The sequence below is a fragment of the Capsicum annuum genome, chromosome 5, assembly GCF_002878395.1.
Source record: "Capsicum annuum cultivar UCD-10X-F1 chromosome 5, UCD10Xv1.1, whole genome shotgun sequence".
NCBI classification, from domain to species: domain Eukaryota; kingdom Viridiplantae; phylum Streptophyta; class Magnoliopsida; order Solanales; family Solanaceae; genus Capsicum; species Capsicum annuum.
In genome coordinates, this window is record NC_061115.1 from 214,409,342 (window position 1) to 214,426,661 (window position 17,320).

Here is a 17,320-nt window from a genome sequence, read left to right on the forward strand (position 1 = left end):
TGAATTAGTTATATTTAAAATTGAACAGATACTTTTTAATTACATTTAGCCAGATAAATTTTACTTTGTTTCTAAGTTTAGTTTAACAAATGTTGTGTAAATATATTTGTTGTTGTGGTTGTTGGATGATTTGAACTGATATAACAAAAAATTGATAGAATTCATTTTGTCGAGCTAATGAAATTCTTTTTTTTGGAGTTTTGCTCGTTGAAATTTGACAGTTTATCTGTATATTTGAAAAGTTCTTGTATACATGTTTTGGTTGTGTTCGATTCTAGAGGTTGTGGATTTGATTGTAATTTATCATTGAACAGATAAATACACAAATTGTATTTTGGCTAAAAAATTTTACTGTGTTGGTATTTTAAGTTTACCAAATTATTGTGTAAATGTATTTTGGTTTGTAGTTGTTGGTTATGTAAGTATAGTTTACATTGATAACTGGAAAATATTGTTTTATTTTTTCTTTTTGGAAAATTGTATGTTGTAACAATTGATATCTTAAAAATATGTATTGTTTTGTATTTTGGGTGTAATCAGTTAGAAATGGGAAGTATACCAATTCTCGTGAAGCACTCTGGAAGATGAATGTATGAAAAAAATTATGAAGAGTACGTCACTGATGTTATATTGTTGAGCGCGACAACATCATTCAATGAGCTACACGATGTTTTGACATCTCACTTAAATGTGGATTTGATCAGCAAACGTATACTAGTGGAATATCAAATCACTGGTAATGCAGGGCAAATATAAATACAGAATGATATGGGTTTGAAGGTTTTCATTTTGCAGAAAAAAAAGATAAAAGACATGAATTGTCTTCCTTTATATGTAAGCATTTTGGAGAAAGTTGTTGGGAGCAACTTTGCACGCAAGTTCATCTGTATGTGCTGTTGAAAGAAGAGACATCTGTAACAATTCGCATACAGTGTCAAATACATCTTATGAAGGAGCTTTGGCGGTTTCTGAAAATACAACTGCATTAGATATATTTGAGATTGATACAGTTCAGGTGATAATCTCAAACCCACATCACAGGCATATTGTGGAAGACCAGGTATACTTGACTAAAAAAATTTTAAAGTCTGTCATGAAGGACTATACAATAGGGAGAAGTTTCAAACGCGAAGTCAAAGGTCAAGTAAGAAATGATACGTACAGTCTAGATTAATTTGTTCGTGTTTAGAATGAGTTTGAATATGTATTTTTATTGTATTAAAATTTGTTGGATGCAGTTATATATTGATTTGCAAATAAGAAACTGTTCTTTTTTATGTCGGGCATCAGGTATGGAAGATTCTGGAATGTTTAGAATTAGAGAATTCATACCGGAACAGACCTGCCCGGTGAAGGACAAGGTTTATCCAAAGATGCATGCCACTAGTATGTTGATAAATGGTATTGTTAATCAAAAATTCAAAAATCACAAATGAAAATACAGTCCGACCATTATAAAAAATGACATGAAGGAAGATTTTGGTATGAATTTGACATACACTTTATGTTGGAGGGCAAAGGACAGAGCGTTAGAAGAGTTCAGGGGTAAACCATCAGCATCATATGACAAATTGTCATCCTACTTCTATGTTTTGAACAATACCTATCCGGAATCATATATAAGAATGAAGAAGACGGAAGAGAATGAATTCTTGTATGTATTTATAGCTCTCCATGCGTTCATTAAAGGATTCGATCATTGTAGACCTGTCGTAGTTGTTGATGGTAGTCATCTAAGAGAAATGTATACTGGGACATGTGTTACTGCCTGTACGATGGATGGAGCAGGTTAGTATCATTTTATATTATTTACATTGTAGAACTAGTTGTATGTTTATATGTATTTTTGCATATCACCTGAAAATACAAATCTCTGTAAGATATATTCATATCTATATAAAATACATATATTCCCAAAATTTCATGAATGAAACATGTATAATTGATAAATGTATGTTTGTATTGTACATTTACATTTTAGTATATGTAATTCAAACTAGTTTTTCTTTAAATATACAATTTTTTAGATCTGTAGTTGTAATAAATACATATGCAGTTACTATATGTATTTATATCTGACTGCGCAAATTGTATTTATAATGCAGGTCATATATTCCCTTTAGCATATGGTGTGCTTGATTATGAAAATGATGCTTCATGGACTTGGTTCTTTGAGAATCTAAAGGAAGCATATGGGGAAAGACAAAGCATGTGTGTTGTCTCTTATCGGAATTCAAGCATCATAAAGGCTGTTGGTGATGTATACAAAGATGTGCCGCATTATGCTTGTAAGTGACATTTATGGGAGAACGTGAAAAAACTTTACAGAAAGCCACACGATGTATTATCAGAGATCTTTTATACAATGGCCAAAGCATATTCGAAGCCAGAATTTCACATGTTAATGAAAAAGGTTGAGGCAGTTGATATTAGAGTGAAGAAATATTTAGAATTAACTGGTTACGAAAAGAGGACTATGTCCTATTCAACAGTTCACCGAAGATGAACTTTGACTTTAAACATTGCTGAGTCAATAAATGGAGTACTTGTATCAGCTATAGAATTGCCAATTTATGATTTTTCTAGAAGAAGTTCGATTGCTTTTTGAAAAATAAAATTATGAAAATAGGTAGGAGGCTTCATCTACATTCACAACGCTCATCGAAAAATTTAATGACATACTAAAAGAGAATGAGGTTTTGTGTACTCGTACGACGGTATGATCTTTTAGATTTATTGCATTTATACTTATGAAAACTTAAGTAAAAGAATTACTTGCATTCAGTTATAAATTAATGAAACAAAGATTAGAATACATATTATGCATACTGCATATGTATTTTTGTATTGAAAAATATTAACACTGCATATGTATTTTGAAGCTAAATACATATAATGTATTTTGCATGTGTAATTTTATCGCAAAATCTGAACACTTCATAAGCATTAATCTCTATAACTAATTTAAAAAAATCTGTATTTTAGAAATAAAAATATTTATGAAATTTGTTGGTATAAAATATATATGTAAATATATTTTTGTAGCAAAAAATACATATGCAGTTACCCAATATATGTATATTTTTATGTTGCTTGTATGGTTAGAAGATATTAAAAAATACAGTTTGCATCTTTTTGTTGCTGCATATTCTTTCTTTTTAATCTTTTTGATATCAGGTTGTACCAGTCATAAAATACGTGTTTACGGTGTACGACAAACAAAAGCATTTCATCGTTTGCCTCAAGAAAAAAACGTGCTCATGTAACGCATTTCAACTCGATGAAATACCATGTGCACATCCTTGTGCAGTGTTGGCCAGCAAAAACTTTGAGAAGAGACCATATTATTGTGATTTGTATAAGCCAAAAACTGTGTTGAAGGTATATAATATTCCAATCTATCCTTTGCCACACAAAGATGACTGGATAATTCCAGTTAGCGTACGTAGTGAAATTATACTGCCTCCGAAGTACAAACGTCCATGGAAGACCTGCAAAGAAGGATCGTGAAAAATCGAGCCGTAATATGTTTGCAAAGAAGAACATCAGCTCATGCAGTGGATGTGGTGCTAAGGATCACAATAGACGTTCTTGTAGAAAATATCATAAATGATATATTTTTTGTTCTGTATTATTTTTTAATAATTTCTTCTGCACTTTTTATAATAATGAACTCAATTTTATAATTTTAGACATTTATGTATCATTTGATATCTGAACACTGTTTAATCTGAAAACTGCATATGTATATATTGCAAAATCTGAATACTGCACATATATTTTGAAATTACATCTCATATGTATTTTGAAACTGTATATGTATTTTGAGTTCAAATTAGTAACTTTGATTAACATCATATGTATTTTTGTATTAAAATTAATATATATGTAAATATATATGATGGGTAATGCATATGTATTTTTAATGCAAATTCTGAATACTGCATATACCTTTTTAAGCAAAATCTCACCATAACAAATAAAACAAGAACATTGAAATAAAAGAATTAATAAAAAAATAAAGAAAACAAATATGACATAAAATTTTGAAATGAATTACTGTCATGCAGTTCTAATTAGTTAGTGTGAAACTAATTCATGTTTTTAGTTCAAAAAGATTAAATACATATGATGTTTATTGCATATGTATTATTATTGTAAAATCTGAACAAGTGATATTAAATTAGGAATTAAATGAGCAAACATTAAAATACATATATGTATGTTGCATATGTGTTTTGTGTATTACAAAATCGTAACATTTTATATATATTTTGAAGCTAAATATATATGATGTATTCTCCATATGTATTTTTTAATGCAAAATCTGAACACTACAAATGTATTTTTACTCTAAATGTCACAAAAAAAATATACTTAAATGAATTTATTTCATTTAATATGCAAATTGAAAGTTTAATTCACCTAATATATATTTTGAAAGTCAATTAACACGGATTACAATATATATGAACGTAACTCCATATGTATTTTATTGAAAATTTTAAAACTGCATATGTATTTCAGATGTACATCTCACTGCAACAGATACTGTTGAACACTGAAATAAAATATAAAGTACAAAACTATTGAAAACATGTTCAAATTCAACAGCTGAAATTAATTTCTTTCATTCAGTTAATAATAAGTAACTTTTAAACAATCCAAAACATAAAATAAGTTTGTACCAAATAACCAACATTCATACACCAATTTATCAATTATCTAATGTAATAAATTCGACAATCATCATATCTTTAAAACTTCAGTGATACTAGTAATTCGGATTTGCCTGCCGGGCCTTAAGGATGCTTCAACATCACTAGAACATTTGCTTCTTATTTTCTCATGCCATAGTCCCAGAATAGTACAACATAACGGGTACGAAGTGTGTTGGGGTTGAACTCAATCGAAGAAAATCTTTTGCCATATGAAAGACACTCTGCGTATGTTATCATATACAGACCACAGTCCCTACAAAAAAAAATTGAATAATAAGTAAAATTTACTTTCTACATAATATTTTGGTAAATGTATATTAAAATACTTACAAGCTTTTGCTTGGTTGTTGAGGCAAATCTTCTTCAAATAACACATTTAAAAGATCTAACAAGTCTTTATCTTTGTATCTTGGATGGTTATGAAGATCAATACCTTTCTTTTCGTAGAAATTGCAAGCTTTGAGACACAATGAAATAATCTCAGCTAATTTATCTATCTCAGACAGAACAACCGTATAGTGCCCAGAGGATTCATATGAATCATATAAGAATATGAACCTCTCGGTGAATGATAAAACTGTGAGAACTCAATGATGTTTCTCCCTTATATTGACAGGAATAAAGCTATTATCCACTGTATGCCATGACACTGCAATATGCATACGAAACCCATTAATGTATTCATTAAGATGAGACTCCTGTCCTCCCGTATTAAGGTTTGGATAATCCATAGAGTATACTTCCATCACATACCTAATTATATTCATAAAGTTGCAATCACTGTGCTGTATTTGTAAGAGCTGTGGGGCTCATACTTCGACTTCTTCCGCAAATAGTAGAAGCAAACATCAATTTGCTGCAATAAGTAATACAACAAATTGTAGAACATTCAAACAAATTGTGTACTAAATTAGCATGTGTATATAAGAAAAAATACATATGCATTTTTTTGTTTAATGTGTAAGATCTACGTATGTATAAATTCATTTACAGACTACTTATATATAGACAATGTAAGAAAAAAGTATAAGCAACAATGTGATTTTAAAAGAACACATCATATGTATATTTAATAAATAGTATATGTATTTTTAACAAGGCATATGTAAGTAAACGTAAACATAGTAAAAATACATGTGTGTACGATCATATGTATTTACAAGTATAATTATATATATTTTAAGTAGTGTTTCAAATCTCAAAAGAAAAATATTAAAATAATATACTAACCGAGTCTGTCCACGATTGATCAGCGAACACCATAGTGTAAAATTAATTTTTATCTTCAACAATTTCAACTCCGAAATGCATCATTGGAATGGCTGATTTGCTCCTCTTATAATGATCCTCTTTTTCCTTCCTATTTATTTATGCATTACATGGTAAATCACGATAACATAATAAAAAAAAATCAAACAATTCAAAAGAAAGTACCTTTTAGCATGACCTTTAAGAAGATCGATAGAAATTTAGTCCATAAACTTATCAACAATCTTTTTGTCCACTATCTCATCAATTGGGTGAGAAACAAATGAATGTTTCTTAGAAAATATATGTATTTCACTTGCTGAGCTCCCTATGTAATTACAGAATACAAATATGTAAATTATGAAAATGTATTTGCAAATCATATTAGATGTAAAATATATATAACTTAGTGTACTTACCTTCTACTGACCTAAACTTAATCGTGTATAGTGACTCTTTGTATTTGGATGGTCGTCTAATTCTTATCTTTTGTTTGGGAGTTTGATTTTCAAGATTTGTGAAGAGATGAACGATGATACTTTTCCTTGTAGACGTTCAGACTATGTAGGAACTCATTAGGGATAGTGTTTTGTGAATCAGGTCAAACTGGTTCATCCCTTGGTGCATCAGTGCTTAGTGTATGAGTTTTAGGAGGTGTCCTAATTTTATCCTCTATACCATATTGACCTTCTTCACGCACTCATTGTTGATCTAGTAAAAAATAGGAAAAAAAATTAGATTGATCTGTCCATTATAACTAACATAACCTAAAAAATATGTTTAGTATACATACTCAACCATGCTCTTCAACAACAGTCTCGAAATGTTTATCATTCAAATCATCAGGAGTTTGTTCTTTACGGTTTGCCGTTGAATGTACGATGATGTTTTTTCTTTGATATGTATTTAGACTCGGTAGTGGGTCATCGGGGATTGTAATTTACGAATCAGTCAAAATTATTTCATTCAATTTTTCATCCCTGATCTAGAAAAAAAGAAAAGAAAAAAGTTAATTGTCCTGTGCAGTATTACATCACATAAACTAAAATACATATTCAAAATACATACTCGACAATCTTCTTGAACAACCTTCTCAGAATGTATATAATTCAAATTCATATTTTGGAGAAGCTCATCAGGGACTAAATATTGAGATTCAATTTCATTGTTTGTTTTATCTGAATGTAAATCAGTGCACCTCTTGCAGACAAATAAAAAAATTTAAATGAACATCAAACACACATCCAGTTGTATATTTTTATATACATATATATAGATGAACAAATAAATGCGAAGTACAAAATTATATATGTGCAGTCCAAAGAATAAACATATGTAAGTTAATTATTTACCTTTGTACCATCCAACTTCTCACCTAAATTTTGTACAACATTGGGACTAAGGCGTTGTTCAGATGTTTCGGCATCAACATAATCCATATGTTGGGGATCAGGATCTTTCTCTTTATTCTGTTGCTACAAATACAAATACAATTTCAATAAACTATTAGCACTTGACTTCATTGTATATGTATATATTTTTGTTTCAAACTGAATATGTATATATCAATTCATTAAAAAAATTAATCTTGATATAACAGCATTCTCAAAATACATTTTAAATACAAAATAAAAAAATACTATGTTATAGAGTGTGAAGTTTGCAATCAACCTAAAAATACATATTGTCATATCCGAAAGTCTCTAAAATACATATATACCCTACATGATTTTTTCCAAATAAATTTTTAACTAACACTGTATATACTCATGTATATATTAACATAAAAAATAAAACAAACATAATGAAATTACATTTGTGCTTTTAAATACATAAATGTAAGTTTAATATTTACCTTTGTACAGTCATACATCTTATCCAAATTCTAAACAACATCAGGACTGAAGTGTTGTCCAGATTTCTCTAAACCACAATTATTAACATTTTGTTCAGGTTCTCTATCTGCACACTATTCCTACAAATACATATGCAAGGACATTGAACAATTATTAACATTCACATTGGATAAGTTTTTTATATCAAATTAGAATATTAAAAAATTTCCCTTTACGTTTGTAACGTCAAACATATTTTTCGAATTATGAAGAACATCAGGACTGTAGTATTGTCGAGATGTCTCTAGACCACCATCATCAATATTTGATTGTTCGAATTCTTTATCTGCAAACTATTCCTACAAAATATATATACAAGTATAATAAAAAATATTTGCATATGTATTCTATATTTTTATAAGTCAATCCAGTAAAATTACATATTCAAATTAGATAAAGTATTTTAAAGTATATTTTAATAGAAAATTTTTTACCTTGCTTTGTTCAATTACTTTAAGAATCCAATTGAATTTTGTTTTCACAAGTCTACGAATCCCTTTCAACTCTCGACAAACCTGTTTTCATACAAAATCAACAAACAATTTTTTTTTAATATACACACGTATTTGACACAAAACTTATCTGATCACGGAATTCATCAAAAACTTTACTTCTGTCTCTGCAGGACTTCTTTTGTTTGACTGTACCGAAGGAAAAATAACCCCAGATATTTGCTTCACATTCTTCATTTTTGAAGCAGTTACCTGTTGTGTTTGTATTGGCTTAAATACTGGTGTCTTCACTCTGGCAATCTTTGCAACACGAGGAGCTGGAGTCCTCTTTGGGGTATGCTCGTCAACAATATTGTGTGACTGTTTCCTCACTGATTTCTTCAACCTTTTATTTCTTTTTTGAACGTTCATTAATTTGTTTAGGCGGTGGATCCTGGAAGTCATATCCGAATCAACTAACGCTCATCTTCAAGTCCAACCTTCTCTGGTATTTGAAACTTTGTCATTTCTCTTTGAGTTGGCTCAATGTTGTTAAATACAACCTACAAAAATAGATAAAATATGTTAAAATATCTGTTAAACAATTGTAAATCAAATGTATATATGTAGACTATAAAAAAATATGTTAATATAAATGTATTTACTAACAACGAACCTTGCCATCGTATTTAAACATAGCATCCATCAAAAATTCAAAACGGAATCGGGATGCATTTGTCTTTCAATTTAATAATCGGGAAATTCGATTATCAATCTTGGATGTAATCTTTTATGGAACATTTGAACAACACTCGTAAAGCCACATTTGAATAACCAATGGCATTTTCTGTATCAAATAAAATTTACCACCTGATGTCAACCTATTGGTCATACTTCTCGCTAGGTCCTCAAATAACAAAGTCCCCCATGAAAAATCCTTATATCTACCACTGTCTACTAAATCAAAATGAAAACGGAGTATAATCACAGTATCAACATTAGATAATACAAAAGAATGCAAGAAATACAAAACTGCAAACTTCTCAGCATCCTCATTATTGTTCTCCCCCCAAACTTTATCTGTGAATGCTAAAAATAATTGTCTTTGATGTATAAATTCTGCACCATTAAGATACTTCTCAACAATCCTGTTTGGTACATTCTCGTCAAAAACGAAGTCATACCTATTAGCAACACAATTCAAGCCAGTAACGATAGCAAATTTCCTAGGAGTAAAATGAAGAGAAGTGCCGTTAGCACGAATGACTATCGTAGAAGAAGAACTACCCTTTATCTCAAGCGACATAACACATCAGCACAACTGTGCTTGAACTACACAGTGCTTCTTCTTCATGAAATAACCAAAAATGTTATTGTCGCAAATTTTTTTGTATTATTCCTTGTTTAATATGGCCCCGTAAACTTGAATCTATATCATTGTCGCTGTACGAGTACATATGGGGTGTAAATCTTAAAAGTTTTCGAACAATGAATAATTCGTCACGGGGCATCTATACAAAGTAAAACTACAACTTATTAAACTGTAAAGAACTTCAAAACATAATCAACAATGTATTTAACCCCAAAAATACATATAATATTCATATGTATTTTCAAAAGAACAAAAAAACAAAAAAAAACAAAATCATCACTATAGTAATTGTATATTTAAACATTTCAACATATTGAAAATACATATGAAATATACTAAAAATACATATATCCAAATAACTCTTCATGAGTATTTCATATAAGAACATATTTTCCATACATGCAAACTTAGGAATTTCATCTAAAATACAAAATATAAATAAGCATGGCAGCTTTCCAAATTTTGCAAAAAGATACATGTAAAACTGTAAAAAAACAAAAATAAAATACAATTAACACACCAAAAAATACATATAACATTACATATGTATTTTGAACACAACAAATGAGATCAATGCAATCCCTAAATACATATCAGGAGAACATGAAAATATATATTAAAACTACACCTTATTAACTGTACAAATCACCAAAATACAACCAACACATCAACAAATACATAGAACATGTAGATGTATTTTAACAGAACAAATCAGCTCACTGCAATTCATAAATACATATAAGGAGAACAAAAAGTATATATTAAAATTACACCTTATTAAAATGTAGAAATCAAAAAAACACAACCAACACATCAAAAAATACGTATAACGTGCATATGTACTTTGAACAAAATAAATCACCTCACTGCAGTTCCTAAATACATATTTGGAGAACCTAAAAAACATATTAACCCACTGAAAAAATACATAATACTCTCAGCTTTGATAAAAGCTTTCCTAAATTCAAAAAAAAAAATATAACAGTAAGTACAAAATATATTTAGACCGAAAAAATACCTATTCCTCCATCTCTTCTTCAGATTTATTATCAGAAGAGTTCTGAACATCGTTATCAATCTTACTTAATTCTTTAATTTCTTTGGCTTTCCTTTTTCTTTCAATTTTTTTTCTTTTTTCTCTTTTGGTGAATGAGTTTTCTTCAATCATTTTTTTCTGACAATATCATCCATCTTCACCGCGTCGTTACGAATTTGTTCCTTCGTACTTTGAAATTTTTTCGATTTTAGGTGACTAGAAACAACATTAACTACATCTTCTTGAGTTAATCCAAGACTAAAAGATGGTGCATAATCAGACACCAAATTAATAGGTCGTATACAACTATTTATTTATGATTTTGGTGCTTGTTCATCCATTAGAGCATAAAAACCTTAAATTCAGATTTGCTAATGAATTACAGTACCAAAAAAAAATAATCTATAACATGCAACAACAGAATTAAATAGTTACCTGAAATAGATGAACACAATCCTTATCAAATCGTGCGAAAGGAAAAAAATTGAAGCGAAAACTCTGTGTTAATGGCGTAAAAAAAGGAAAAAGAAATTTTAAAATCAATGAAAGAGAAAAAGAAAGCGTGAAAAGAGGAACCCTTTCACAGTAACTTTTCTTAGGCGGCAAAAGTGGGGGACCACTAATTAAAATAAGGAAAATATTGCTATTATTGCTACACAGTGTAATTTGATGAAAGTGTTGCTATTTTTTATAATTTAAAACTTAAGTATGCTACTCGATGTAGTTTATCCATGAAATAAACTCCAACCCCAAATCATTTCCCCCCTCCTCCACCCCCATCATTCCATACCCAAAGCTATACCCATAGTGACAATGAATCACAAAATATTGAAAACTTTCATATTTTATATTTTATTTATTATGTTGCTCAATTTTTAAATTTAGTATTAACTTGTTAATATTAATTTTTAATAGCTTATCACTTGGCATAATGTAGTTATTAAGTGTCCTTTTGATTAATTATGAAATAGATATATTAATTTTGTTTACTTGTGACTTTTTTTCATTTTTAAATTTTTATTCTATTATTCACATCTTTTCAATTTAAAATTTATAGATAGTAATATATGTATAATCTAGTTACTAAACTATATTCTCATAATTAGTTCAAAATATTACCCCCACCCTACCCCCACTCCCCCATCTTCATATTTTTTTCTACTATATTTAATTGTTTTCTCTTGTATATTGATATTGATATTTATGTTCTATTTTTAAGATAATGAAATTTTTTTTATTTAAAGAATACTGACTTCAAATTCAAATACTTAATTTATTCAATTCAAGACGTGATAAGAGTCCAATTAGAACTCTCTAATGTGATAATTAATCATTTTTAATAAGTAATTTTATTTTATAACTATTTTTAATTTAAAATTAATAATTTATTAGTCTTAATTATCTTTTCATAGTTTATCTTCTATTTTTTTGGCACGTTTTTTTTTTCTTTTGTTTTGTTTTCTTTCCTTTCTTTTTTCTTTTGTTTGCTTGTTATTTTTTTTTTTAATAAAAATAAATTGACAAATTAGTTATATAAAGGTATTTCAAGTAGATATCTACGTTGAATTTAATTATAAAATTTTAATTTATATTTGCAATGTTAAAATAATCGCGAGTAAGGAAAATTTTTAGATACACACAAATATATATTATTTATATTTATAAATAATAATAATAATATTAATAATAATAATAATAATGTATTTATCATTATATTTGATATAGATAAGTTTATGAAATATAAGATTATATTTAAATATAGTTATTGCACTTAAATTTTAAATAGATAAGTTTGAAATAACAAATATCTATCAGAACTCTCTAATTATGAGTTTCTATTTTTAAGATAATGAAAAAACTTTTATTTAAAGGATAATGACTTCAAATTCAAATACTTAATTTTTCAATTCAAAACTTGGTAAGAGTGAATTAGAATTCTCTAATGCAATAACTAACCATTTTTAATAAGTAATTTTATTTTATAATTATTTTTAATTTAAAATTAATAATTTATTAGTCTTAATTATCTTTTGATAGTTTATCTTCTACTTTTTTGGCACGGTTTTTATTTTATTTTCTTTTGTTTTCTTTTCTTTCTTGTCAATTATGAGTTTCTATTTTTAAGATAATGAAAATCTTTTTATTAAAAGGATAATATATTTCAAATTTAAATACTTAATTTTTTACTTCGAAACTTCATAAGAGTCCAATTAGAACTCTCTAATGTGATAACTAACTATTTCTAATATGTAATTTTATTTTATAATTTTTAATTTAAAATTAATAATTTATTGGTCTAATTATCTTTTGATAGTTTAACTTTTTTTTGCACGTATTTTTTTAAAAGATTCAATGGTAAAGTTATTATTAACACAAAACTCTAATGGCCCAATTTTTTTTGCATATTTCCTTAAAATTATAATTTTTTTTATTATTATTACTTTTCTTCTTATTATTATTATTATAGTTTCATTTTTAATTTAATATTTAAATAAATTATATTTAAATATATTGTATAACTTAAATTTTAAAAGAGATAAGTTTGTAAAAGAGTAGAAGTCATTCTAGAGCTACAAACTGTACCACATTCAATAGCTATTAACATCTGAAAATTTATGATTGTCATATTCCTATTTAAACGAAAATGAAGACATGGGCACTTAATATATATATGCCACAAACATCTCAATGTCAAGTCCTTTCCTTTTAACAGAATCGACTAAGCAAAATTATTATGTACAAAGGAAAATAAATAGGCATGATAGTCAAATATACCGCTGCAAAGTAAAAATGAAAAGGGCAAAAGAAAAGAAGAATCACACCTATGAAAACTGAGCACTGCGAAACTTGTTAGCTCCAGCCATATGTGAATCAAGAGGGTTTAGATTTAACAATCTTGGAGCCGAAATCTTATCCCCCATGCGGCCGGCAAAATCAGTTTTAGTACTTCCATTCTTGTCAACAAATAAGGTGCATATCAATATCAAAGTATCAGTTGTCCCTAATATCCACTTCCCATCATAGGTAACATCGACATGAGTGATATGAGAACCAAGCCCTGAAAAAGCAGTTTTAACCTGTCTCATGGAACTGCTTGAGTACAACCTAATCTTGCCATCATGTGAACCAAAAACCAGTAGTAGCAAAGCACTAAAAGTTAGTTCCATCAATTTTAAATGTCGTGATTATTGTTTCTACCACTATCAAGTTAGTTCACCTCGAAGGACATCAATTTTAAATAGGAAAAAGGCATCGTTTCCACCCCAAACTATAACCGAAAAGTCGAAGCCACACCTAAACTATACTAGTGACCCATTACACACCTAAACTATAAAAAAGTGAAACTATTTACACCCAGTCAGGCTACCACCACTTGCATGTGGTGTAGTGTTTTACATGTGCTGCCACGTCAGCACCACATCAGTAAAAAGTATCACCTTTTTATAGTTAAGGTGTGTAATAGGTCATTTATATAGTTTAGGTATTGATTCGAATTTTCGACTATAATTTGGGATGAAAATGATGCCTTTTCCCTTAATGTTTTTAGCCATTTACTTTTGTTATTTAATAGGCTGGACTCACCTAAAATAAGTGTAACACACGCGCCTTAGAATGGGGGTCGCGGGGAGGTAATAATATCACTTTTATATAGTTTAGATGTGAATTCGACTTTTCAACTATAGTTTGGGGTGAAAATGATGCCTTTTCCCTTAATGTTTTTAGCCATTTACTTTTGTTATTTAATAGGCTGGACGCACCTAAAATAAGTGTAACACACGCACCTTAGAATGGGGGGTCGCGGGAAGGTAATAATATCACTTTTATATAGTTAAGATGTGTAATAGGTCACTTATATAATTTAGGTGTGACTTAGACTTTTCTTATATAATATGGGGTGAAAATGATGTTTTTTCACATTTTAAATATAGTGATTATTGTTTCTACCACTATTACTGATCATATAGATATAAAAGAGATATTAAGAAAATAGAACTCCACTTCAATTTAAATTTCATTTAAATTCAAATTTATATTCAAATTCAAATATAATATCTATTTATTAAAAGAAGATGAATTCTTCTTCTTCCTTATCCATAATTTTTCAAATATAGTACATACTTATCTTATAATGTCTAACATAATTTTAAATTTTTAATACCTAAATATACTATTTAGTTATTTATTTATATTATTATTATTATTATTATTATTATTATTATTATTATTATTATCATTATTATTATTATTATTATATTTTATTATTATTAGTATACTATCACACGTATGTACTACTATTATTACTACTAATATTATTATATTTTATAATTAGTAGTATACTACCACTATTAAACGTATGTATAGTACTACTATTATTACTACTAATATTATTTATTTATATATTATTATCATTATAAAATATTTAGAGTTTATTTAGACTCTTCAACTATGAATTTTTAATTTTAAACTAATAAAAATTTCTTTTTATTCTAAAAGCCTAATATTTCTAAATTCAAATAATTTTAAATCTTTTATTACAATATTATAAGTTTTGTCCTAAAATCTGCCAAGTGGCTTATTTTTATGCTTTCACTTGACTTCTTTTGGTGTTTCGTCCTCTGCTTTATAATATATATAGATATACAAAATTTTATTCTTATAAAGTATTTATAAAAATTTCAACTAATTATGTATTTTTATAAATATATTTGGAGTTAATTATATATCTTGAAATACCCAGAATCAAAAGCTTATTATACATCTTTACAAAAAATAATGTATTTTTGTTTGATGTATTATGTATCTCAACAAACCCAACATCAGAAAAATATATCAGGAATTAATTTTATAACTTTGTAAAGGAAAAATGAAAATCTTCGCTTTATGTATCATGAGCTAATTATGTATCTCGACAGATCAAAACTTGAGATTTTCGATAATTATATGAAATGTCAAAATTCTCTGTAATTAAACCCCAAATTGCTGAAGTTTATATTGTTTGTCCTTTTTTATAATGGTGATGTTTGAATCAACTTTGTATTTGAATGCATATTGCTATGTATGATTTGGGTAAACTCAAATCAAATCGATTAAATAAATCGAGTTTTATTTGGTTTGATTTTATATTTTTTAAAAAACTATAATACATGATTTGGTTTTGATTATATGCTTCAATACTCATTATTAAAAATATGAAAAAGGGCTAAATATATCACTAAACTCTGCGAAAATGTGCAGATATACCTTTCATTACAAGTTTAGCTCACAAATATCCTTGTTGTTTAACTTTTGATTCATATATATCCCTGTTGTCGAGTTTAGGCTAGTATATTTCCTGTTGCCGTTAATTGCTTTGCTAGAATTTCCCAATCTCCTTTTTCTTTTGTTTCTTAAAGAAATTATATTTGTTATATCATTTTTTAATTGTTACATCACATATAATTAAACTCATCCCTCCTTCTACACATTAAACATCCGACAAATGCTCTCATTTACCTTACAATTTCTTTGATTTTTTTCTAATTTATCAAAATCTCCTTGTTATATTTTCAAATTCTTGCGTAACCCCAAGAATTATCAAGATAAAAATGAAAAAGGTCAAGAAAACCCCATAAAAATTCAATGCACAATCAAGATAAAAATCAAGAATTAAAGTACTTATCAACTACAAATTATTCAGGAGTATCATCAATCGACTCTATCTTTTGCACTACCGTCAATTTCAACAACAAGAATAAGAAGAATAAGAAAAACTCAAGTGAGAAATTGAAATATAAAAGTGTAAAAGAGGTAGTCCAACAGAGACAGCAAAAGCAAGTTATCATCAGTTAAGAGGAATATCTTTTATATGTATGTATGTATGTATGTATGTATGAGACGAGCGGTTACGCAAGAATTTGAAAATACAACAAAGGAGTTTCGGAAAATTAGACAAAATTCAAAGAAATTGTGAGGTAGATGAAAGTATTTATAAAAGAAGGGCGGGTTTAATTCTATTTTTATGTGACAATTAAAAAGTGGCGTGACAAATATAATTTCTTAAAAAAAAAAAAAAGAAAAAAAGAGTTGAAAAATTTCAGTAAAACAATTAACGATGAAATGGGTGTATATGGGCCAAAACTTAAAGAAACTGCAATTCACTATGGTTGAGCTCCAAGCTGATAAAAAAAAGAAGAAGAAGAAATCAGTAGGGAGAGAGAGAGAAAAATCCAGAGAGAATTTGAGGGAGAGGAAAGAGGGGAAAGGTAGTTAGGTTACCAGATTTCTGTTGATGCCCCTTTCTCTCTCCTCGTGGCCTTTTATAGACACGCAAGCTGCGACAACGACTGATCTTGGACTTTCATCCATTTAATGACTTTTTAATCTGAACCGTTCACTTATTCCTCTAACTACCTTCAACTAACCTAATCGTAAGGTCATAACAGTTGGCAGCCGGAGTTTCTAACACATAGACAACTGTAATGAAATGACCAATTTACCCTTACTGTAAAATGACACAAGTAGCCCTTGGAAGTGGTAGGACAACTTCCACCTGTGTACTTCATGACACTTCTATATATTAGTAATACTAGATGTGGGAGCCCGTGCAAACACGGGCCCAATGATATTGCAAGGGAGAC

The 17,320-nt window shown here is 28.3% G+C and overlaps 1 long non-coding RNA gene across 3 annotated transcripts; it reads right to left on the reverse strand.

Moving 5' to 3' along the window:
• Positions 1-4,772: 4,772 nt before the first annotated feature.
• On the reverse strand, positions 4,773-11,223 carry LOC107871270. 3 transcript variants are annotated; one of them, XR_007055557.1, is made up of 11 exons: positions 11,139-11,223; positions 8,476-8,858; positions 8,299-8,379; positions 7,038-7,444; positions 6,763-6,954; positions 6,389-6,680; positions 6,156-6,297; positions 5,952-6,081; positions 5,475-5,577; positions 5,052-5,370; positions 4,773-4,974 (listed from the first exon to the last, which is right to left on the reverse strand). It is a non-coding gene; the product is annotated as an uncharacterized LOC107871270 (long non-coding RNA). The 3 variants fall into 3 exon arrangements; XR_007055558.1 differs by lacking the exon at positions 11,139-11,223 and adding an exon at positions 10,686-11,077 and having other exon boundaries at positions 8,569-8,858; XR_007055556.1 differs by lacking the exon at positions 11,139-11,223 and adding an exon at positions 10,686-11,077.
• Between the last annotated feature and the right edge of the window lie 6,097 nt (positions 11,224-17,320).